General features: G+C 41.6%; 1 protein-coding gene across 1 annotated transcript in view; it reads left to right on the forward strand.

Annotated features, from left to right (window-relative positions):
• LOC122560664 (ankyrin repeat and fibronectin type-III domain-containing protein 1-like) overlaps nucleotides 1-25,039 on the forward strand; it is an 868,051-nt gene that overhangs the window by 11,855 nt on the left and 831,157 nt on the right. The gene's annotated exons all lie outside the window — the stretch shown is intronic.

Consider the following 25,039-nt stretch of genomic DNA (forward strand, 5'->3'; position numbering starts at 1 on the left):
AAAAAACAGGAGATTTGGAGTCTCCTCAGTTTAGAGCAAAAAAAAAAGCAGGTGATAGAAATAAGCACGACCGTTGTTAGGCGGTAGTGTGGGCAGGTGGGACTAGATTGGGTTGGGATATCTGGTTGGCATGGACAACTTGGACCAAAGGGTCTTTTTCTCTGCTGTACATCTCTATGACTCTATAACTATGATGGGATAAATAAATAAAGATTTCTGCACTCATTGTTCTTCACTGTGTCCCACACCTGCACACACATGACATGGGTGCTGGGGAATAAATAAGCATGAGCGTTGTGAGGTGGTAGTGTGGGGCAAATGGGAAAAAAATATAACTATGAGAAAAGTTTAAAAAATATATAAGCAGGGGATAAAAATAAGCACTACTGCTGTTATAAGTATAAAAATCAACATCTTACGTCATTACAGACTGATGAGCATCCAACCACATATTCATGCCATCATGAAAACCATCTATTTCCATCTATATGTCAGACATTGCCCCTGTTTTGGTTCATCTACTGAAATCTTGTTTACCCTTCTGATAACTTTGAATATTCTAATTTAAACAGATGCCTGACTAGTCTACCCCATTCTGTAAGCTTGTGGTCATTCAAATCTTTCCTGCCCATGTCTTAAGTCACGCTAACTCTCAGCCACCTGTCACCCTGATTATGTTGATCCATAGCCTCACCTCTCCCTATTCTTATTTGTTAGGTGATAACGTGGGGGAGAGAAAAAAAGGAGAAAAAATATAAGCAAGGGATAAATAAATAAAGATTTCTGCACTCATTCTTCTCTGTATCCTACACCTGCACACACATGACATGGGTGCTGCGGAGTAAATAAACACTACCGCTGTTAGGCAGTAGTGTTGTGGAAATTAGAAAGGAAAAAGAAAACAAAATAACTAGCAAAAATATTAAAAGAAGAAACAAGTATATAAGCAGGGGATAAATAAGTAAAGATTTTTGCACTTGTTGTTCTTCACTGTGTCTTACACCTGCACACACACGACATGGGTGCTGGGGAAAAATAAACAGTACCGCTGTTAAGCAGTAGTGTGGGGGTTATATAAAAAAAGGATATGCAGAATCTCCTCAATTTAAAAAAATTATAAGCAGGGGATTTAGAATCTCCTCCTCAGTTCAGGGGACTGACTCCAAGCTCTGGCCAGTCAGAGTACTGTGCACAACGAAATAAAGGGTGACCTGATGACAGGATACCAGCTTCTGTGCAGTTATTTCACTAGGCTGTCCACGTTCTTCTGCAGTCTCCTTGCTTCTTCAACTCTACCTGCCCCTTCACCTTAAAGTATTTTGCAAATTTAACAACAATACCCTTGGTTTCTTCGTCCAGAACATGAATAGTTGTGATCCCAATACTGACCCCTGCAGAACTCCACTCATCACCAACTGCCATCCTGAAAAAGTTATCCCCACTTTCTGCCTTCTGCCAGTCAGCCAATCCCCTATCTATGCCAGTACTTTCCCCAATGCCATGGGGTTTCAACTTATTTAGCAGTATCCCTCGCAGCACCTTGCTAAAAGCCTCCTGGAAATCCAAATAGATCACATTCACTAGCTCTCCATTGTCTAACTTGCATGTTACCTCCTCAAAGAACTCTAGCATATTTGTCAGGCATGACCTCCTCTTAACAAAGCTGTACTGACTATTTTCCCATGCACTTCCAAGTACTCCACAATCTCATCCTTAATAATGGCCTTTAAAAATCTTACCAATGACCAAGGTTGGGCTAACCAGCCTATAGTCTCCTGTCTTCTACCTCCCTCCCTTCTTAAACAGGGATGCTACATTTTCCACTTTCCAGTTATCTAGGACTCCCTTTGACTACAGTGATTCCTGAAAGATCACCATCAATGCCTGTACAATCTCCTCAGCAACCACTTTCAGAACTGCAGGATGTAGTCCATCTTATCCTTGTGATGTAACCACCTTAAGATCTTTCAGCTTCCCTAGCTCCTAATCCTTAATGATGGCCACTAAGCTCTGCCCCTGAAATTCTGGTATTCTGCTGTGTTTTCCACTAAGAAAACTGATGCAAAATATCTATTCAGTTCCTTCACCATTTTTTTGTCCCCCATTACTCCTCCTCCAGCCTCATTTTCCAAAAGTTCAATGTCCACTCTTGCTTCTGTCTTACCTCTTAGATATCTAAAAAAAAGTTGCAATCATCTCTATACTACTAGCTAGTTTACTGACATATTTAATCTTCTCTGCCTTTATTGCTTTTTTAGTTACCCTCTGCTGGTTTTTAAAGCCAGGGTGGCTTTTTAAAAAAAACCCACAATGTTAGAGAAAGACTTTCTAAAGAGTAATAATTTTTTTTGTTTCCACTGGAAGAGTTTATGAGTGAACAAAGTAAACAGCGTAGTGCATTAAGCTTTTCAAAAGAAGATTCTGGAATTTTTGGGGGTTTAGGAGAAACATCATTGATTGAAGAAAGTTTTTGGATTTCAATTGGGCAGTTCTCAGGGTTTTTAGCTGAAGCTTCATGTGTAAAGCAGTTGCTTCTGAGAAAGGGAGAAGAAAGTCTCGAGTTGATTAAAAATTGGTTACCTTCATGTCAGAAGATCAGGAAAAGTTCCAGATCAGAAGTATTTGGTTAAAGCAAGGAGTGGTTATTTAGAATTAGAATAGATTTATTGTCATCTGTACTCAAGTATAGAAGTACAGGAGTACTGTGAAAAGTTTACAATGTCACCCAACATGGTGCCATCTTATGTATAAGGTACCTAGGTACAAATCTTAGATGCAAAATAGAGAGATAAAATAAGTTACAATACCTTACAGGTGTTCATATTATAACTTATAGAAATAAGAACTAAAGTTAAAAAGATAAACATTACAGTCTTTCTGTAAAGGACCTGCAGTATATTAACACGTGATCTGACTGGGCTCACAAGCCACTGACTGCCTACACCGGTCTCCAGTCCAACAACTGTCCCCACTCCAGGCATACTGGTTATCCGACTCTGCTCAGGGTACAGTGGCTGTCCTCACTCTGCTCAGGCCTCCAGACCCTGGCCATTCCTGCTCTGCTCGTGCCTGCTCCACTCCATGTCTCCAGCCTGCTTTACTCTGGCCCTCAGCCACTCCAATGATGTCACCGCTGCTCCAAAGTAAGTATTTTTTTAAAAAAAGACCAAAAATAAACTTTGAAGACAATGAAGAAGAACAGGAAAAGAAAAGAAAACAAGAAGGATGGAATTGGTGAGCCCCAGACTGAGGAGCCCTGACGCTGTCTACTCTGTCACTGCCATCTTGGAATATTTGAAGCTGAGAAGGGTTATACTCCGTTATTTCCTAAACAAAGGGAACCAGCAGATTCTCACGACTGGAGATTGAAGCCACAGCTAAGTCAAACTTAGATGAGATAGAGAAGAGATTTCTCTGTAGTGTTTGAACACTGTAATGTTATTGGGATTAAGCGGATTTTGGTTAATTTGTATATTTTGGAATCTTTAAATATGCATTATATATAAACAGTTGGCTCATTCTATTTTACTTTTGTCTCTTTTGCATAATAAACCTATGTTTTATTGTTGAAACCAAATTTGCAACATTGCACGATTATGTTTGAATTTAAGAATGAAGAACTTAGTTAAAAATAACTGTGCTTAACTTAAATAAGGGAACGACAATGATATGAGGATAGAGTTAACTATAATGGACTGGACATATAGATTAGTAGGAAAAACAATAAGCAAGCAGTAGAAATCATTTAAGAAAGAAATTCATGACTCAGCAAAAATATACCCAGCAAGGAGGAAAGATTCTAAGAGAGGGATAAACCAACCATGGCTACTCAAAGAAGTTAAGGAAACTATTAAGTTGAAAAAGAAAGCATATTGGGAGGCAAAAATCAGTGATAGCCCTGAAGACTGGGAAAATTCAGAATCTAGGAAAGGAACACTTTAAAAAAAAGAAATAAACTATAAGGGCAAACAAACAAGGAAATAAAAATTGATAATAAGAGCTTCTTTAAAAAGAAAGAGAGGTCAAAGTGAACATAAACCCCTGAGAAAATGAATGTGGGGAGTTGATTATGTGGAATAAGGAAATGGAACAAGACGAATTAAACAGATATTTTCCAGCAGTCTTTACGGTGGAAGATATTATGAACGTCCCATTAAAGAATGAGGGACGAATTAAGTACCATCACCATCATTAGAGAAATAGTATTAAACATACTAATGGGGCTAAAGGCAGATAGATCCCCAGTTCCAATGATTTGCATCTGAGGATCCTAAAAGAGGCAGCTACAAATATTGTGGATGCATTGGTTAGAATTTTCCAAAATCCCTTGGATTCTGAAGTACCTGAGGATTAGAAAGTTGTAAAAATGTCACCCTTGTTCTAAATGGGATGGAGGCAAAAAAAAGGGTAACTATAGCCTGATGAGTAACATCTATTCTTGGAAAAAGTTGGAATCAATTATTAAGAAGGTAACAGCAGAACATTTGGACAATCATAATCTTAGGAAGCAGAATCAGCATGGCTTCACGAAAGGAAAATTGTGTCTAACTAGAGTTTATTGTTCGGCGGGAAACGTTGAATGGGGGTAAAGGGTTCTTTAACAGATTGGCTTTCTGTGATTAGTGGAATTTCACTGTGATCAGTGGAATTTCACAGGGATTAGCGCAAAGCAAAATAGTTAGGAGAGGGAAGATGTATTAATTAATATTTGAAACTATTTTTGTGTGAGCAGTAGCAAACTTGCCTCATGAACTTTAGGAATTGTAAGTATTGACAACATTTGTGAATTACCCTTAGATTTGGGATAGAACATAGAAAATAGCAATAAGTAGTGGGAGGTCATCTGACACTTTAAGCTTGCTCTGCTATTCATAGAATCATAGAGATGTACAGCATAAAAACAGACCCTTTGGTCCAACTCGTCCATGCCGACCAGATAGCCCAACCCATTCTAGTCCCACCTGCCAGCACCTGTCCCATATCCCTCCAAACCCTTCCTATTCATATACCCATCCAGATGCCTTTTACCACTTCTTCTAGCAGCCCATTTACTACCCTCTGTGTGAAAACGTTGCCCCTTAGGTCTCTTTATATCTTTCTCCTCTCACCCTAAACCTACGCCCTTGTTCTAGACTCCTCCATCCCAGGGAAAAGACCTTGCCTATTTACCCTATTCATGCCCCTCATGATTTTATAATACTCTATAAGATCACTCCTCAACCTCCGATGCTTCAGGGAAAACAGCCCTAGCCTATTCAACCTCTCCCTATAGCTCAAATCCTCCAACCCTGGCAACATCCTCACAAGTCTTTTCTGAACCCTTTCAGGTTTCACAACATCCCTCCAATAGGAAGAAGACCAGAATTGCATGCAATATTCCAAAAGTGGCCTAACCAATATCCTGTACAGCCGCAACATGACCTCCCAACTCCTGTACTCAATACTCTGACCAATAAAGGAAAGCATACCAAATGCCTTCTTCACTGTTCTATCTACCTGCAACTCTACTTTCAAGAACCTGTACTCCAAGGTCTCTTTGTTCAACAACACATCCTAGGACCTTACCATTAAGTGTATAAGTCCTGCTAAGATTTGCTTTCCCAAAATGCAGCACCTTGCATTTATCTAAATTAAACTCTATCTGCCACTCCTCAGCCCACTGGCCCATCTGATCAATATCCCATCGTAATCCGAGGTAACCTTCTTCGCTGTCCACTGCACCTCCAATTTTGGTGTCATCTGCAAACTTACTAACTACACCTCTTAAGCTCACAATTATATAAATGACAAAAAGCAGTTGTTCCAGCACCGATTCGTCACAGGCCTCCAATGTGAAAAATAACCTTCTACCCACCACCCTCTGTCTTCTACCTTTGAGCCAGTTCTGCATCCAAATGGCTATTTCTCCCTGTATTTCATGAGATCTGACCTTGCTAACCAGTCTCCCATGGGGTACCTTGTCGAACGCCTAACTGAAGTCCATATAGATCACACCTACTGCTCTGCCCTCATCAATTATCTTTATTACTTCTTCAAAAACTCAATCAAGTTTGTGAGACATGATTTCCCACGCACAAAGCCATGTTGACTATCCCTAATCAGTCCTTGCCTTTCCAAATACTTGTACATCCTATCCCTCAGGATTCCCGCCAACATCTTGCCCACTACAGACGTCAAGGCTCACTGGTCTGTAGTTCCCTGGCTTGTCCTTACCACCTTTCTTAAATAGTGGCACCACGTTGGCCAACCTCCAGTCTTCCGCATCTCACCTTTGACTATTGTTTGTATAAATATCTCAGCAAGAGGCTCAGCAATCACTTTCCTAGCTTTCCACAGAGTTCTAAGTTATACCTGATAAGGTTCTGGGGATTTATCCACTTTTATGCATTTCAAGACATTCAGCACTTCCTCCTCTGTAATATGGACATTTTTCAAGATGTCACCATCTATTTCCCTACATTCCATATCTTCCATGTCCTTTTCCACAGTAAACATTGATGCAAAATACTATTTAGTATCTCCCTCATCTCCTGCGGCTCCACACAAAGGTCGCCTTGCTGATCTTTGAGGGCCCTATTATCTCCCTAGTTACCCTTTTGTCCTTAATGTATTTGTAAAAGCCCTTTGGATTCTCCTTAACTTTATTTGCCAAAGCTATCTCATGACCCTTTTTGCCATACTAATTTCCCTCTTACGTATACTCCTACTGACTTTATACTCTAAGGATTTACTCAATCTGTCCTGCCTATACCTGTCATATGCTTTCTTATTTTTCTTAACCAAACCCTCAATTTCTTTAATCATCCAGCAAACATCACCCAGTCAGCTTTTGAAAGTTCTTTCTGGATCAGTGGTGCTGGAAGAGCACAGCAATTCAGGCAGCATCCAGGATGCTGCCTGAATTGCTGTGCTCTTCCAGCACCACTGCTCCAGAATCTGGTTTCCAGCATCTGCAGTTATTGTTTTTACCTTTTTGAAACTTCTTGCCTAATACCATCAAAATTAGCCTTCCTCCAATTTAGAACTTCAACTGGTCTATCTGGTCTATCCTTTTATATCTATCAGTATTTTAAAACTAATAGAAGTATGGTTGCTGGCTCCAAAGTGCTCCTCCACAGACACCTCAGTCATCTGCCCTGCTTTATTTCCCAAGAGTAGATCAAGTTTTGCACCTTCTCTCGTAGGTACATCCACATACTGAATCGGAAAATTTCCTTGTACATGCTTCACAAATTCTTTTAAGCCCTTAACACTATGGCAGTCCCAGTCTATATTTGGAAATTTAAAATCACCTACCAGAACCACCCTATTATTCTTACAGATAACTGAGATCTCCTATCATATTTGTTTCTCAATTTCCCTCTGACTATTATTCAAAATGCCTGTGGCAGATCATGCAACTTCTGTTCCTACTTTTTCTCCATATCTTTTGATTCCTTTTGCTAAATCTAGCTCCTTTTTGAAAACACTCAATGTTTTGGACTTAACTGCTTTCTGTGGAAGAGATTTGCTTGAGCTTACCACTTTCTGGATGAAGAAATTTCTCATCTCAGTTATTAATGGCCTATCTCCATATTCCTTAACTGTGACCCCCAGTTCTGGATTTCCTGGCCATCAAGAACATTATTCCTGTGTTTATCCTCTCAAGGCCTGTTTGAATGTTATAGGTTTTTGTGAGATCCTTCCTCGTTCTTTTGAACTTGAGTGAGTATAATCCTAACTGATCCAGTCTCTCTTCATGCATTCATCCTGCCATTCCAAGAATCATATAAATCCATAGAATCCCTACAGTGTGGAAACAGGCCATTTGGCCCAAGAAGTACACTCTAACCCTCCAAAGAGTAACCCACCCAGAACCATTCCACTACCCTATTACTCTACATTTCCCCTGACTAATGCACCAAATCTACACATCCCTGAACACTATGGATAATTTAGCAAGGCCAATTCACCTGACCTGCGCATCTTTGGATTGTGGGACAAAACCCATGCAGACACAGGGAGAATGTGCAAACTCCACACAGGGAATTGCTTGAGGCTGGAATTGAACCCAGGTCTCTGGTGCTATGAGGCAGCAGTGCTAACCATTGAGCTACCGTGCTGCTCATTTGGGTAAGTCAGTTGGGTAAACCTTTGTTGCACTCCCTCCATAGCCATAGTATCCTTCCTCAGAATAAGAGACCAAAGGTTAAGCACAATAGTCCAGGATTTGGATAGGCTTGCTGCCCACATAGTGAGTATATGGAATATTTTCTTCTTTGTGCTCATTGTGGTGGAGTTGACTGATAAGATGTTATCTTTATAAAGGAGAGGGGAAATAAAGAGATGAGAAAGGAAGAAAACAAAGATAATTTCAGTTATTACACAGAATACCTTCTGATACAGAGCAATCAGCATTTGGTCATGAAAAGTTCCAGATCTGTAACCAAGTTGCACAAGCAACAATGTTTTATTATGATGCTCTCACAAGGGGGCAGCAATGTGGCATTCATGAGAAATTCTAGTCAGGGCTTCAACTTCTGCTGAAGAAAAAAATTGAAGTTTGAGGATTTAATACAAAAAAAGTAATGCAAAAGATTTAAATTATAGCTTTTTTTTAATTTCTAAAACATTGTACATGATTTGTTTAATGATTCAACAAAAAAAGGTCTGTTGGTTTTGTGACGTGATGAGTGGCAATATCTCGAAACATGTGAAATAAGAAAGATAAATTTGAGTATTTTCCAAAAGATGAGAAGCTAGGAATTGTAGAGAAGCAAACAGATTTGAAAATCTGGGACACAAATAGTTTAAAACTAGGTAACAAGTACAAAAAGCGATTAAAAAGACTCTTGGAATGTGACTATATCTCAAAGGCTTGGTTACAAACGGGAGAAAAATGATACTGCACCAAATGGAATTTCAGTCAGACTTCATCTGGAGTAACTGCATTCAGTTCTCAGCATCAAACTTTATGAAGTGATATAATGGGCTTGAATTGTTGTGTAGAATGTTAAATAATGATAATAGATTGTATAAATCTGCGTTCACTTCAGTTGATTTTGAAGGTAGAGGGCTGATTGGATTGGGGTATCGCAAATGATAAATAAGATTCAGTAGAGAATTCGATACAATTCTGTCTGGTTGTAGGAATCTAGGACAACAAGTGATAATTTTAAAATTAGGATCAGACCATTCGGGAATAAAATCAGGAAGCTACTTTCATATTTACGGGTGTAAAAATATGGAACTCTGTCCCCAAAAGCCTCTGGATGATATAACGATTAGAAGTTTCTAAAATAACTCCGCAGAGGTTGGTATCCCGTCATAAAGTCACCCGTTATTTACATGTGAAAGTTTCTTGTCACTGATCCAGCTCTCTCAGAGCCAGCTCTCAGAGTGAACAGTATATCTGACATTCTTGTTTTAATCTGTCAGCTAGATTAACACACCCAATCAGGGAACTCATATTCTGATGTCCATCTGGCTGACCACATTTACAATCACTACATTCCTCCCCAGCTGAGGCAGAGGTCACAGGCTGTTTTTTTTAGATCCTCCTGGACCATTTTAGCACTGTGTCAGTATCCTCCAACATGCTGTTGGATACGGCAGTGTGGAATGCACAGTAGCTCACTCTTGCGCTTAGAGCATCTTGGAAGAAATTCATTGTCTTCTTCAGGCGGCAAAGGTGTTCAGATGGTGACATCAGCTATGTCCATCACAAATTCCGAGATCTGTTCAATGCTTAACAGAGAAGGAGAACCCACAGATTGCAGCAGCTTTCCTCCTTTTCTGAGGAACTGGGCACAGTTTGCTCTTTCTTCTTTTGAGAATTTGCTGTTTTCATATGGTTCATTGTCCTTGTTCAGGACCCTTGCACCTACCTGAACTTAATGCATCACTAGACCCGATGTCGTGTCTACCAAATCTTTTATCCATGTAGGGCCACTCCCATAGTTGCTGATGCTATTTCACCCGTCCCTTCCAGATCTGGGAAAATCAGATTTAACCTGGTGCAGAATCATCTCCCCATTAACAACTCTGCTGGAGCTATCCCTGTAGTTTGCATGAGGGGTAGTCCTAAATTATAGGAACCAGGATAGTTTGGTATCTAGTGAGGCAGTTTCTTTAAGCCTGCCTTCAAATTTGGAGGCTCTTTCTGTCAAACCATTGGATGATGGATGATATGGAACTGTCCTTATATGTTGAATGCTATTCGACCCGAAGGAATACTCAAATTCCCTGCTAGTAAATGCTGGCCCATTATCTGTGATCAAAACTTCTGGGAGTCTGTGTGCTGCAAAAGATGCATGCAGCTTTTCAATTGTTGTCCCCGTATTTGACAAATGAACTTGTTACGCATCCCATTGCTGAGTGGGCATCCACAATAACTAAGAACATTGAGCCCATGAAATGACCTGCATAATTGACATGTAACCAAGTGCAGGGTTTACCTAGTCATCCCCATGAATGTGGGAAAGTTGCTGGTGGTAATTTTGTTCTTGATGGCACTCTGGGCGCAGATCCACCAACATGGCTATGTCTGCATCCAATCTTGGTCACCAAACATAACATCTCACCAACATCTGTCATTTTGGAAACTCCTGGATGACCCTGGTGGTGTTCAGCCAGCATCTGGCAGTAATCTTTACTTGGGACAATCTCTCTTGTTCCCCAATTATCAATGGTGGAAGAGCCCAGCACATCATTGCAAAAGATAAGGCTGAAGCATTAATTGCAATTTTCAGCCTTTTTCAGTGGACCCCCCCAGCCTTACAAATAACAATCAGCTGATTCAATTCACTCCACATGATATCAAGAAATGGCTGGAACCATTGGATACTGCAAAAGCAATGGGCCCTGACAACATTCTGGCAATATTACTGAAGACTTGTGCTCCAAAACTGCCACTCTTCTATTTTGGGACAAATCCAATCCAACCAATTCCTGCCCCATCAGTCTATTCTTGATCATCAGTGAAGTAATGGAAAGTGTAATGATTGTGATGAGGTCAGCCAAGTAGACATCAGAGTCTGAGGGCCCTCATTGGGGCTGTTAATCTGGTCTAATCAGGGACCCCTGGCTGACAGATAAAGAGGAGTGTCTAAAAAAGTATGAACAGGGAATTCAGAATGAAAAAAAGGAATGTCAGACATTCTGACACTGAGAGCTGGACCAGTGTCAAGGACACATGGAAATAAAGGGAGACTTGGTGACAAGATACCGGCCTCTGTGGAGTTATTTTAGTGGTGATGAGAAGAAACTTGCTCACAACAGTGGTCTTTGAGTTGGTGTAAGTATTTCTGGCATCGTGCTGTTATTAGGGCAACTTGACTCGTTCGACCCTGCTGTTGAAGACTGGGCCCAGTATGTGGAAAGAATGTGTTTTTTTGCCCCAGGCAAATGACAGATGAAAAGCAGCGAGTAATCCTCCTGACAACTTGTAGATCCGCAGCTTTTACTGTTAATTGGAGCCTTACTTTCCCTAAGACATCAGATACTAAGACCTTTTAATAGTTGATGGATTTGGTAAAGGAATACATGACCACAAGCCTCTGCCAATTTTGAATCGCTATCAGTTTTATTTGGCAATTCGAGAACCAGGGAAACCTGTATCAGGATTTTTGACTTGGTTCGGATGACTGGCAGAGGCATGTTGCTTCAGCTTAACCCTTCATGAGATAGAGAGACTATTTGATATGAGAGGTTAATGATGTAATCATGCAAAAGAACCTACTAGCTGAAGACCCAACTAGATTCAAACAATTAATAAACTGACTTTATCATTGGAAATGTGGCAAGTGAAACATGAGTTGTCGGATTTTTTAATGGGAAGTGGACACCCTTGCCAGTCTGACTGAGCTTGTGGAACACTACTTGAGTGAAGGCAATTGTATGTCCACACTCAGGACATAACCTGATCAGAGGGACTCCAGGTCAGCTCACAACAAAATCCCAAAACAAAGTCAAGCCTTGCCTGCATGGTTAAAATTTGCTTCTGGATCCAGGCTGGCAAGCATTGTAGTTGCTACCTTAAGTCAGCAAATATATCCTACTAGACCTAAATTGAGTAAGAGCACTCATAGGCCAGTCTCCAAGTGCAGACTCTGGAAAGCCCACCTACATATGATTTGGAACAATAAATCGCTCAAATCAGAACCAAAATAAACATCTGGTTAAATGGTCAGCCAGTTCTAAGGGAGGTCCATCATGGCATGGCCGTTTCAATGATTGCAGAAACAGTCCTTAACAAAATTGCTTCTGGACTCCAACTCTATAAGGTCACAAGGGTGCAAGACCTTGGCTAGACTGAGAACCTATACTGGGGAACCTTTAAAAGGAGAAAGTGAGGTCTGCAGATGCTGGAGATCAGAGCTGGAAATGTGTTGCTGGAAAAGCGCAGCAGGTCAGGCAGCATCCAGGGAAAAGGAGAATCGACGTTTCGGGCATAAGCCCTTCTTCAGGCCAGTTTCGGGCATAAGCCCTGAAGAAGGGCTTATGCCCGAAACGTCGATTCTCCTGTTCCCTGGATGCTGCCTGACCTGCTGCGCTTTTCCAGCAACACATTTCCAACCTTTAAAAGGAACAATTTTGGTCTGGTCTCCTTTGAGAAGAAGCTGGTTCAGTTACCACTGATTGTAGCAAAAAGGTCAGGCCCAAGCTTGATGGGGTGAAATTATTTAAGAAATTCACCTAGATTGGCTCATCATATTTTGATTAGAAAATTGCAGCCTGTAATGAAGTCCTAATTAAATATCCTGAAGCCGTTCAGAAAGGTCTAGGGATTATCAAAGGAGTCAAGGCCACCTTGCATGTTGAACAGGAAACAATTCCGCGATTCTGCAAGGCCCATGCAGTGCAATTTGCCTCACAGGCAAAAGTAGAGGCAAAAATCAGAAGACCGGAAAGCAAAGGAATCAGCAAGCTGGTATAATTTGCCAGAGTAGCATTGGTTGTACTGATTTTAAAAACTAATGGTCAGTTCGCCTTTGTGAGGATTTCAAACAAACAGTGAACCTTTTGCAGCTGGATAAATGCTTAATCCCTCACAGAGGATATATATGTAAATCTGGCAGGGGAGTGCTATCCTTCACAAAGCTGGACATGAGCCATGTATACTTGCAATTGTGGCTAAATGACAATTCCCAGAAGTATGCTACAATTAAGGGTTTGTACCAATATTCAAGACTGCCATTTGAGGTATCATCAGCCTGTGAAAATTTTCAGGGGACAATGAAGAACATTTTTCAAGGTCTACCCCAGGTCGCCATTTATCTAGATAATGTGCTAATAACAGTGAAGACCAATAAGGAGCACTTGGAGAACTTGGATGAAGTCCTTAGGTATTTCTCCCAGATGGGCATATGCCTAAGAAGGGAAAAATGTGTGTTTCCAAGTGACCTACTTGGGCTACAGAGTCAACAAAACTGGGTTACAGCCATTGGAAGATAAAGTGAGGGCAATCACAGGTGCCCTGGCTCCCACATCTCTACTTGGGCTGGTGAATTATAATGGAAGACTCATACATAACAGACATCATCTTGGCACCTTTGAATCAACTCCTAAACAAAAAGGTCAGTCTTGGAAATGGCCACAATACCATGTCCTAGCTGTCAGGGAATAAAGAAACAGCTATCATCCTCTAACATATTGACATACTATGATGCCAAGCAAGATCTGGTATTCACAAGCGATACCTCCCCATATGGCATCAGGGTAGTATTATCTCATAGGTGCCCAATGGACAGGAATTCCCAGTAGTGTTTGAATCCAAGACCTTGGCTAATGCAAAGCATAAATATACCCAAATACAGAAGGAAAGTTTGGCAATCCTACTTGGAGTCAAGAAGTTCCACCAATACCTTTACAGCCTTAGATTTGTAATAATAACAAACCACAATCCCCTACTAGGCCCACTTAAAGAGGACAAGGCAGTGTTGCCCATATCTTCAGGCCGAATTCAGCACTGGGCTTTAATACTAAGTGCACAAAATTACAAATTGAAACAGCGTCCAGGAGACCAAGTAGCAAATGTGGATGCATTAAGCTGCTGCCTCCCATTGGCAGATACACCACTAACCGTGCTACCACTGGAAGAGGTTTTAAATTTTCTGAAGACACTTAGTCACAGCTGACAATATCGGACTTTGGACACAAAGATCCAGTTTGTGCAAAATGGAAACAGCTGGTCGTGATGGGGCTAAGGAAAGGGCCTTCATAACCAGAATTGAAACCCCTTTGGACCCAGAGAGACCAGATCACAGTAGAAGATGACATATTACTATGGAGAGCACGAGTGATTGTTCTCAGCAAAGGCAGCTGTCAGATACTCCATCAGCCTTATCTAGGGGTTTCCAAAATGAAGATTTTGGTGAGAGATTATGTCTGGTGGCCAGGATTGGATGCAGCTCCCCCATATTTATGGGAATGGCTGGCTAAATCCTGGGCTCAGTTACACATCAACTATGCAGTCCTCTTCATGAGCTTGATGTTGTTAGTCATTATAGACAACCATTCAAAGTGGATGGACAAGGATTGAGTTCATTCATCAAACACGGGGATGATGATAGAAAAACTGCATGCATCTTTTGCAATACATGTACACCCAGATGTGTTGGTTACAGATAATGGGCCAATTGCCAGAAGAGAGTTTGACTGTTTCCTAAAGTTGAATATGTAAGGACAGCTCTATACTATCCATTGCCTAATGGTCTGACAAAGAGCAATCCAAACTTTGAAAGTAGGCTTAAAGAAACAGTCTCACTAGATGCCTAACTGTCCTGCTTTCTACATGATTATAGGACCACCCCTCTTGCAACTACAGGGATAGCTCCAGCAGAGTTTCTAATAGGGAGAAGACTCTGCACCAGATTAAATCTAATCTTCTTGGACCTGGGGAAGGAGACTGAAAGTGTTTCAAGAATGCCAGTGCTGGATGCCAAACTCCACCAAGCAAGAGAGGCAGTTTATTGCAGGGAACAAAGTTTGGTTAACACCAGGAGAATGGTCATATATGGATAAGAGGCATAGTTGATGCGAGTTCATGACCAGTGACGTATAAAATTTGTGTTGAAACGACGATCCTGAACAAGCACATGGATCATATGAAACCTGTGAACTCTGAAATGGGGTGAGATCAAATTAGGTCCATCTCCTCAGAACAGTCAAAAGCTTTTGGAACCCATGGGTTTTCTCTCTCTCTATCAAGTATTGAAGAGATCTCTGAATCCGAGATGGACACAGCAGATCTTGTTGCATCAATGCCTATGCGCCAGAAGAGAGTGAATTTCTCCTGAGATTCCCCAGGCATAAGAGGCAAGCTCCTGTGTACTGCTTGTATCCAATTTAGAGTCAGAGGAACCTGACTGGGTGCTAAAACACCTGAGGACGTGTGACAAGAAAACAGACTGGCATATGGCCAGGGGGCTCAGGGTGGGGGATATGTAGTGATTGTAAGGAGGTCTGCCAGGTGGACCTCATAGAATGAGATCCCTGCTTGGGGCTGTCTGTTCTGATCAGGGAGCCCTGATTGACAGATAAAATCGGCTCTGAGCGTCAGAATGTCTGACTCTCCTCATTTTAAGGGAGCAGGACCAGTTGTGGTTTTCCTAAGTGTAAATAAAGGGTGACTTGGTGATGAGATATTGGTCTCTGTGGAGTTATTTCAGAATGTATCATCAACAGCGCTATCAAATAGCACCTGCTCACTAATAATGTGCTCAGTGACGCTCGGTTTGGGTTCCATGGACACTCTGCTCTTTACCTCGTTGCAGCCTTGGTTCAAACATGGACAAAAGAGCTGAATTCTAGAGGTGAGGTGAAAGTAACAGCTCTTGACATCAAGGCTGTATTTGACAGAGTGTGGCATCAAGGAGCTCTAGCAAAACTGGAATCGATGGGTATCGGGAGCAAACTCACTGCTGGTTGGAGTCATACCTTGCACATTGGAAAGATGGTTGTGGTTGTTGGAGGTCAGTTATCTCAGCTCTATGACATCTGTGCAGGAGGTCCTCAGGGTAGTGTCCTAGACACAATCATCTTCAGCTGCTTCCCTTCATCATAAGGCCAGAACTGGGGATGATCAGTTATGATTGCACAATGTTCAGCATTATTCATGACTCCTCAGACACTGAAGCGGTCCATGTTCAAATGCAACAAGATCAGGAAAATATCCAGACATGTGCTGACAAGTGGCAAGTAACACATATGCCATACAAGTGACCATCTTCAATAGGAGACAATCTAACACTGCTCCTTACGTTAAATGGTTCCATCATCACCGAATCCTCCATTATCAACATCCTGGAGGTTACCGTTGACTAGAAGTTCCACTGGATTCACCATAAAACACGATGGCTGCAAGAGTAGGTCAGAGGCTAGGAATACTACTGCAAATAACTCATTTTCTGACTCCTCAAAATCTGCCCAACATCTATAATGCACAACTCAGGAGTACGATGGAATGCTCCCCACTTGCCTGGATGGGTGCAGCTCCAACACTCAAGAAGCTTGACACCATCCAGGACAAAGCAGCCCACTAGATTAGCTCCACATCCACTCCCTCCACCATCGGCGCTTAGTAATAGCAGTATGTACTACCTACAAGATGCACTGCAGAAATTCACTGAAGGTCCTCTGACAGCACCTTCTAAACTCATGACCACTTCCATCCAGGAGCGTAAAAGCAACATATACATGAGAACACCCCCTCCAAGTCACTAACTTGGAAATATATTGCTGTTCGTTTACTGATGCTGGGTCAAAACCCTGGAATTCCCTCTCTATAAAGGCATTGTGAGTCAACCCACAGCAGGTGTACTGCAGCAGTTCAACGATGCAGCTCACTACTGTCTCAAGGCCAACAAATATTGGCCAGCCAGTGATGCCAGCATCCCATGATTGGAAAAAAGACATTTACTCAGTGTGTTACCTGTCAATGTTTTCTAATTTTGGGAGGTGACTCTTTGGAGTTCTTGCTGTTTTTGAATTTTGTAGCACTTCCACCAATGGAAGATCAGCAGAACAACAGAGAAGTCCAACCCTGTGATTCTAAACAGGGTCCATTAGCTATACAGGAGCTTCTTGAAACAAAACATATTCAGACTTTGAATAATCCTTTGACAAAATTGTGCTTTAGAGGATATTAATAAAACTAAATTTTGCAAATGCCCTCACTAATCAGCTGGATGACATTTTGTAAAATGTTTTAGAGATATTAGAAATTTTAATGTTTGCACTTAAAAGAAGTAATTATTTTATGTTTAGCAGTTTTCATGTTCCAGCTTGTTTAAAATAAATCAGCAGTATTGAAATCTGTCTGGGCTCAAATGACCTAAGAGTGGTATCTGAGTGCTTGAGTGAAAGGATGTGTTGTTCACTGACATGGTGATGCTGCTGATTTTGAGGACTTCATTTCATTAACATTGGGACAATGACTTGCAGCCCAAAAACAAGCATAAAGGGATGCTGCGGGAGTCCAGGTTGATCTTTAGCCTGTAGAGGTATAGAATCTGGATGTTCATGTGAAATAATAATTGAGGAGTGAGGAACCAGAGTGGCAGTGGTCCATATTGACTTTGTGGAGATTGGTATGGCACCAATACTCGAGTCCGAAGGTAACAGAAGAATTTATGAGGGCCTTAGCAGTGGATATATGGAGACAAAGTAATATTAATGGTGAATGGTGGTCATTATTGTACTGAAGTGGATGTGGACTTCAGTAGAAAGACTGTTTAGTAGATGGATGACATTCAGTGGAAGAGTTAGGACATGAATGGGCTGCATATTGGTGGAAATGATAGTTCACAGAAAGATTGGCTTTAAGACCACACAGGCATTGTCTTGTTTTTGGTACATTTAAATTTAATGGAACTTAATACATTGCTGTATTCATTTCTCAATACTTTTAATTATTAGGTGACAAATGTCTGTTCCAATGTTCAAACTTCTGTTAATTGAAACTCAGATATCCACAGCCATTATTTGAATCAATGCTGGAAAAGCTTAACATACTTCACAGGATCTGAGATTTGCTGGGGCCCACAAGTTGTGCTGATCTTTTTCTGATGGAGATTTCTGTGTTGTTTTCAGAATTCCTATTCCTTCATGTATAGCACTAGGTACAAGGCAGGCTGAGTGATTGGGAAATGTTAAAGGGGATAAAATTAGGTACTCTTTTACTTTTCTAAGTGATTCTTGAAATTCCTAACCCTCTGCTAAAGTGGGGCTCCATGACTACAGACAGTACTTTGCCTGCCCAGCAGTTCTTCATATGCGATTGTGCTTTCCACCGCTGTTTTATTTAACTTGTGTGGCACTGGGATAGAGAAGAGATTTTATTGTGTGGTGAATGAGGTTTTAGAGATTACCTCACAAAACAAGTTTTCTCTGTCAAAACCATGAAAAAACACAGTTCTTAAAAGATTAAAATTTGAATATAAAGGAGAAATGGAACTCAGGCGTGTAGCACAGTAAGTCCTGGTTTAGATTTGATGGCAAAATCTTACCACATTTTGACAAAATGTTTATGAAGTTTCATGGGGTGTTCATGTCCATGAGGTCTGAGTTTTCTCATGCTATTGACCCAAAATTACCTGATCAACTACTTAACATGGAAGTATTGCACCTCTCTTAACTGATACTAGCCTGATTCTTCTACTGTAGTGGTTAGTACATTGACACTCAGTAGCAGCAGTATGTACTATTTAACACGCTCCTTAGATTGGACACCACCTTCCAAGCCCGCAACTTCTACTATCTCGAAGGACAAGGGCAGCAGATATGTGGGGACACCACCATCTGCCTGTTCCCCCCCAAGTCATTCAACATCCAGATTGTGAAATATGTCACCAGTCTTTCAGTCAAGCTGTGTCAAAGTCCTGGAACACCCTTCTTAATGACATTGTGGGTGTACTACTCATAATGGCCTGCAGTGTTTTAAAAAGGAAGCTTCCCATGAAACTTGACAAAAATATTGCAAAAATGTGGTAAGATTTAGCCCTTAATCTAAACCAGGACTTACTGTGCTACATGCCTGAGTTCCTTTCTCCTTGGTATTGAAACATTAATCGTTTAAGAATTATGCTTTTTCAAGGGCTATTACAGATGTGCAATAAACCCTACCCAGTCAGCGATGTCCACATCCTGTGAATGAAAAAATATTGTTTGCTGTGTATACTATTGGCACATGTTGCTGGTGCGAGATTGACATAACATGGTGCAACACAGAATCATGTTCAACCCCTGTCTGATGATTGCTGATAACCATGACAAGCTTCCTGGCTTTGTGTCTTTGTGAAAGAGTAAGGCAAAGCAGGGATGCCATGAGCATCTAGATTGGCACGAAATGAAAGAATACTACAAGAATAAGTGAGCAGTCCTGAAATGCAGTCTGCTCCTATCCAAATGTGCAGATTGTCCTTGCAATAGTATTCTATTGATGGTTACTGGTGTGCCCCAAAGTGCAGCATGGCACTAAATAAGCATACTATAAGTGGATCAGCAATGTGCCTTAATGATACAGAGAAGCTAGCACGTATCAGATTTCAGCATTCATTGACGTTGGGTGAATGTGGCTCCAGCTCTGGAGAACTGAGATGTTAGTACTGGGTGTCCAAAATAAAGATTTGTTTGGGGAAGCAATGAGTTGTACCCACTCTGGGCTTTCATGTCAGGAATCCTTGGTCTAGTTTCTATTCAGTGCATGGTAGAATAGGAACCTGGTGAGAACCTGGTGAGGAATTAATGAAGTGAGATTAGATAGTGATGAGGGTGGCAGAGCAATACTCTCCATTAATAGACCTCTGTCACTCAAGTGAGAATCTCATCTTGTCATACAGAGTTCAGTTGGAAAATCTGACTAATTGAGAAAGGCCTTTCTGGACTTTTTATGTAATTCTCCCAAATTTCTCACCATAACCCATGTTATTCAGAGCCTTGGAAGTTTTTGCCTAGTTTGTCAAATTAATTGCTCTCAGCAGGAAAATTTGGGGAATATTACTTTGTGCCTCAAGACTTTTGAGCAATCTAATCTAATCTAAATAGCTTGGAAACTCATTCAAGGAGTGTTCTTGGTGATAAAGCATGTGTCTTTGCCTGCGAGAAGGCGCATTGAGGATCAATGTGGGATCAGCCTTGATGTGCTTCATGGTAGATTAGCTACAAGTGGTGTATATGTTTCCATAGGAATAATGGACACTTGAAGAACTCCCAATACAGTAAAATGTCTTTAGAAGAGTTTGAAGAAAGAAAATAGGCAAATAAAATTGACAAACAAAAATATGAATAATCTCTGTGTAAAGGCAGCACAAGCACAGTCACATTTTCCCCTTTCATAGCAGAACAGAAAATTTAAAATGTGTAATTGATTTTTGTGAAAACAACTTGTATTCTTTACAGTTCCAAACTATGAAATTTAGAAGAGGCAGTTTCTTTAAATGGAACACATTACATTGTAAGAGTTTTCACCATTAAAATTATGTGTTATCTGTTGTGTTCCCTCCAAACTGAGAACTAATTGAAATTTACTCCTTTTGCTTTCAACTTAAGGCTCACATTTTACAGTAATACTGTCCTATTCGTAACAAAGATGTCTTCATCAGTTGGGCTCGGTGTCAGTTAGTCTCATTTAAATGAGAACACTAACAGAGCTGTCAAATTATAATAATGACTGGGTTATGGATGCATTAGAAGGCAGGGAAGCCTGCTTAAAGTTCATCAGTTCCCAAATAGTGTTCACAGTTATCTCTGATTGCACCTTTGAATGATTGAGCAGACTGCTGCAGTTGAATCCTTAAGAGTATATTCCTATAAATAGATTACAACCTGGAACAAAGTTATCAATCACCCTATTGAATAAACATTGACTGCTGAATATTTCAAAGAACAGAACAAGTATGACCTAGTGGTCTTTTATCAAAAATATGATTGCCATTGGAGAGTCCAGGGATTTGACGAGAACCTTTTTGTATCAAATGCTTGCTCATTATTTGTTTTTGATTCATATTTTTTGACAGGTGAATGCAACCAAAATCACTGTAGTACTTCAGTGATACTTTTCTGGCCAATTGCATTTTATCAGAGAAATGCAGTTAGTCAACCAGAGCACAGTCCAAAATCCTGGATTATCATCTTGTTGTCAATTCTTAATCATTTACCCCTGATTGCACAGAGTGAGGATATGCATTCTGTGTTGTGCTGATGGTTGTATTTAACAGCTCTTTAGACCATAAATGCAGATAAGACAGATTTATTTTAGAAATTAAGTTTTAAGATAAAATTTTATGTTCTGAAACCCACTTGTTGCAGTGCTTGCCATTACTTAGTACTCACCAACCCATTCCAAGACTTGCTTGAATTACTCTCCTGTGCTTGATTGTTATCTCCCTGTAGTTGCTGTTGACACTGAGTTGAATCTTATGTTTCTTTTTGGCTAAGTGCCAGTTCTGTTGTGTTTTTTTGAAAACATTTTTGTCAGTATGATTCCTTACCTTACTCTGCTCCGCTACCTAATTGCCCCAGTAGCATCTATCTCATCTGATTCTTGCCCTAATTTCCCTTGTGCCTTTCCTGAAACAGCTTGCCACTCAGCAGATATCTGCTGAACTATCTACCTCCCGTGCATTATTTTAAAAACAGTTGAGCACTCGGACAAGTACTGGCATTCTAAAGCTATTTTGTTTGGTGATGGACAGTTATTCTGAAGATATCGGAGAAGGTGAAAATGCAACTGTAATTCTCCAACAGGGACCTTGAGGTCCTGAGAGGCGTCATCTTCCCAAATGACTGGCAGTAATGATACGAGATCCTGGCAGCTGATCCAAAGATATAATTTCAGTCAGTGCAGTTTCAAGTGTGTGGAGGAATGACCAGCAGTGTCACAAGGTAAATAACCTTTTCCACTGTGCCAGGGTTAGCGCTACATTCTTTTCACTGCTACCTCATACTTGCACTATGCCACTGCACCCACCTCCCAGCAAGGCACTTTCACTATTGCCTGCAATATTCTCCCTCACGTGTTCATACCACTACATCCCTGCCAAAGCTCTCAACATTAACCCAGCACAGACTCCATGCTGCCTATTTTCTCCTTAGGAACACCACGTTCCAGTCCCATGCAACATAATTTCACCTCTCTCAATACCTCCTTTTCTCTCATTGTAGTGGAAAACAGCCCCTAATAGGATTGAAAGGACCATGATGGGTGGAGGGGCTCCCTATAAGAGAATCTTGCCCCTCATCAGAAAAAGACTGGGACTGCTCCGGGGAAATGCCATGACATCATGTCCTGCACCCAAATAAAGTTTTTCGTTCCACTGCAATTCTCACACATTAAACTCGCTGTCATTTTCATTCATTGCACACCACTTTTAACCATTGGTTGTGACACTTTCTCTCCCTTTTATCTTGCAGGTACTACATAATGTCCACAACTTTGGCAGAGAAAAGGCATCTTCTCAACGTCCTGAGGATGGGAGTACTCAGACAGAGAAGCAAGGCTGCTTCTTAAACTCCTCACCAGCTCAAATACTGACATCTTGTTGGAAATGTCAAATTTAGCAAGTTTGGGAGCATTAGCTGGTGAGCTCCTCATTGTGACGGCTCTGCAATTGGCGAGGAGGAAAGGTATAGTGATGGTAATGAGGTCAGACAGGTGGACCTCATAAACTGAGTTTCCTGACTGTACCAGATTAACAGCCCTGTCTGGGAGTTGACTCTGAAGAGGCTGTACCAGAGTCAAGGCCTTTCCACTTGTAAATAAAGGGTGACTTGGGACAGGAAACTGTCTTCTGTGGAGTTATTTCAAAATTCCCCAGGCCACTAGTGCTCATAGGACTTCCAGGGGCCAGGCATCTGCTCAGCCCTATGTAGGACTGGACCTTATGGTTTTGGTAATCAAGGACTTTATCCACATGCGCAGAAAGAACAAGAGCAGCAGACAGGTATGTTGGATAAAATGACTCTCTGTGCGAGACCACAGGGATCAAGCTGCCCCAAGCATACAAATGTCTGGCTGCCTCTATTGACAGGTTTGAGACTGCCATGGAGAGCAAGTTCAGCACTCTCAGAGTTTATTGGAGGGACAAACACCTATACTCCATTGCCTCAGCTGTTGGTCCTCAGAACTGAAGAAATGGTGGCAGGGATGGAGTAATTGCATTCACTCCAAATTCTCTTTCCTCACAGGACACAGAGACTGGAGCAAGAACTACATACAAGGTCCTCAGAAATCTCATGCCAAATATCCCTATTCTTTCCTTGTCCTGTGTCCAGACTTGTTGATGTCATTGAAGTGGTCATGACATCTGGGGTAGGGAGAGGTGCAGCACACAGTTGGTTCCTTAGGATTGCCAAGGTTTAGGAACACTGCGAGTCTGTGTCCTGTATAGATCAGTGTTGTTTCCTTTCAAAGGGCTTCACAGCGGTATATCTTGCAACTCCCTCCCTCACAGGTAGAGATTCTTTACTTACAAAAGCAATCACCCACCCCCATTTGAAAATTGCATCCACCCCCACCAAAGCCTGCAGACCCACAATCCAGTTGAGTAGGTTCCTGAGTCCCCTTCATATGGCAGCAGACCGTCTTGTCCTCCCCATTCCTTTCCCCTTATTTTCTGTGGATGGACCCAACAGACTGACCATAGTCACCCCCTTGAGTGACCTAACCAGACAGCCTCAGATAAGAAGTGCCCAGGCCCACATTAGCTCAGGAATAACTGAAATCCATTGCCTGGATTGCAGAGGCATGGATATCTTTACCAAAAACATCTCAAAAGGTTGACTGATCATGTTTAAACCTGTTGGGAGTCTGTGCAGGGAGTCTGTGAATAGCCACAATCTGCAATTGCATGGGACATGCAATACCCTCCATCCCACGTCCCCCCCAATGGAAAATGGAGTACTTCAAAGAGAAACCTTCACTGAGGATCCCCATGGCCTGTTGGTTAATAAGCATGCCAAAGTATATCTGGACAGAGGATGAAAAAGCCAAAAGTGGATAGTGTGCAGCAGCAGCTCATCCATAAAAATACCCTTTGTGATACAGAAGGATATGAAAGGCATTTCCAAAAGGAGGCTCAGGGTGTGGAATGTGGGCTCTTGAGGGAGGTTCAGGACCCTGGTGCTGATGTGAAATTCTGTCTGAGTTTGCATATGCATACACGGGATTCCACTGCACCCCTGAGCATCCTCTAACTGGCATGCAACATCTTGTCCAAGCTTGCCATTTTCAAATGATAGATGACACTGGCTGCAAACTGGACATTCATCACCGCACTGTTTGCCAATTCCTGTGGCAACATTCAGCTCAGGCTTCTGCCAGTCAATACATCCCAGATGCTGGTTACCACCATGGCCTCCCCTCCGCCAGCTACTTGACCTCGCAATGGAGGAGTTATGGATTCCTGAGTGGCAGCTGTCTGATGGTAGCTGCTATTCCTGATTGTGGGAAGATCCTGGTGTGAATCAACCATGTTCTAGACATTGATCAGGTCCTGGTAAAAGACAAGCAGCATACTGAAAGAGATTTGAAGACAGTTGCAGTCTATGAACATGGTCTACATGTCGCAGTTGACCAGCAGAAGAAACATCTGGCAGGGCGCAGCATTTGGGAGGAGGCTTGATGCAAAGATTTTGCTTCAAGGCCCAAAGGCAGAATATTGCCACCTGATTGCAGCAGACACAGCAGTGACTGACCACCGTCCTCAATGGGGAGATTTTGCCCGAAACGTCGATTTTCCTGCTTCTCAGATGCTGCCTGAACTGCTGTGCTTTTCCAGCACCACTCTACTCCAGAATCTGGTTTCCAGCATCTGCAGTCATTGTTTTTACCTTGACACAGTACCTCTGTCATGACCCAATACTACTTTTTGCCTCAGAAGAAATGAGCCAACATCCTCTGGAGTTTTGTAGAAGGGGTCAAAGGGACCAGCTAGTACCACAGTTTATGATCAGCACTCGGCTCTTGGGTGAGCCAAGACTTTGGTCTCTACCTCCTACCAATTCATCAGCCAGGATTTCTGAGTTGGGCTGAGGTCAAAATCCAGATAGGGCAGATGGA

The sequence above is a fragment of the Chiloscyllium plagiosum genome, chromosome 21 (assembly GCF_004010195.1).
Source record: "Chiloscyllium plagiosum isolate BGI_BamShark_2017 chromosome 21, ASM401019v2, whole genome shotgun sequence".
In the NCBI taxonomy this organism is placed as follows: Eukaryota; Metazoa; Chordata; class Chondrichthyes; order Orectolobiformes; family Hemiscylliidae; genus Chiloscyllium; species Chiloscyllium plagiosum.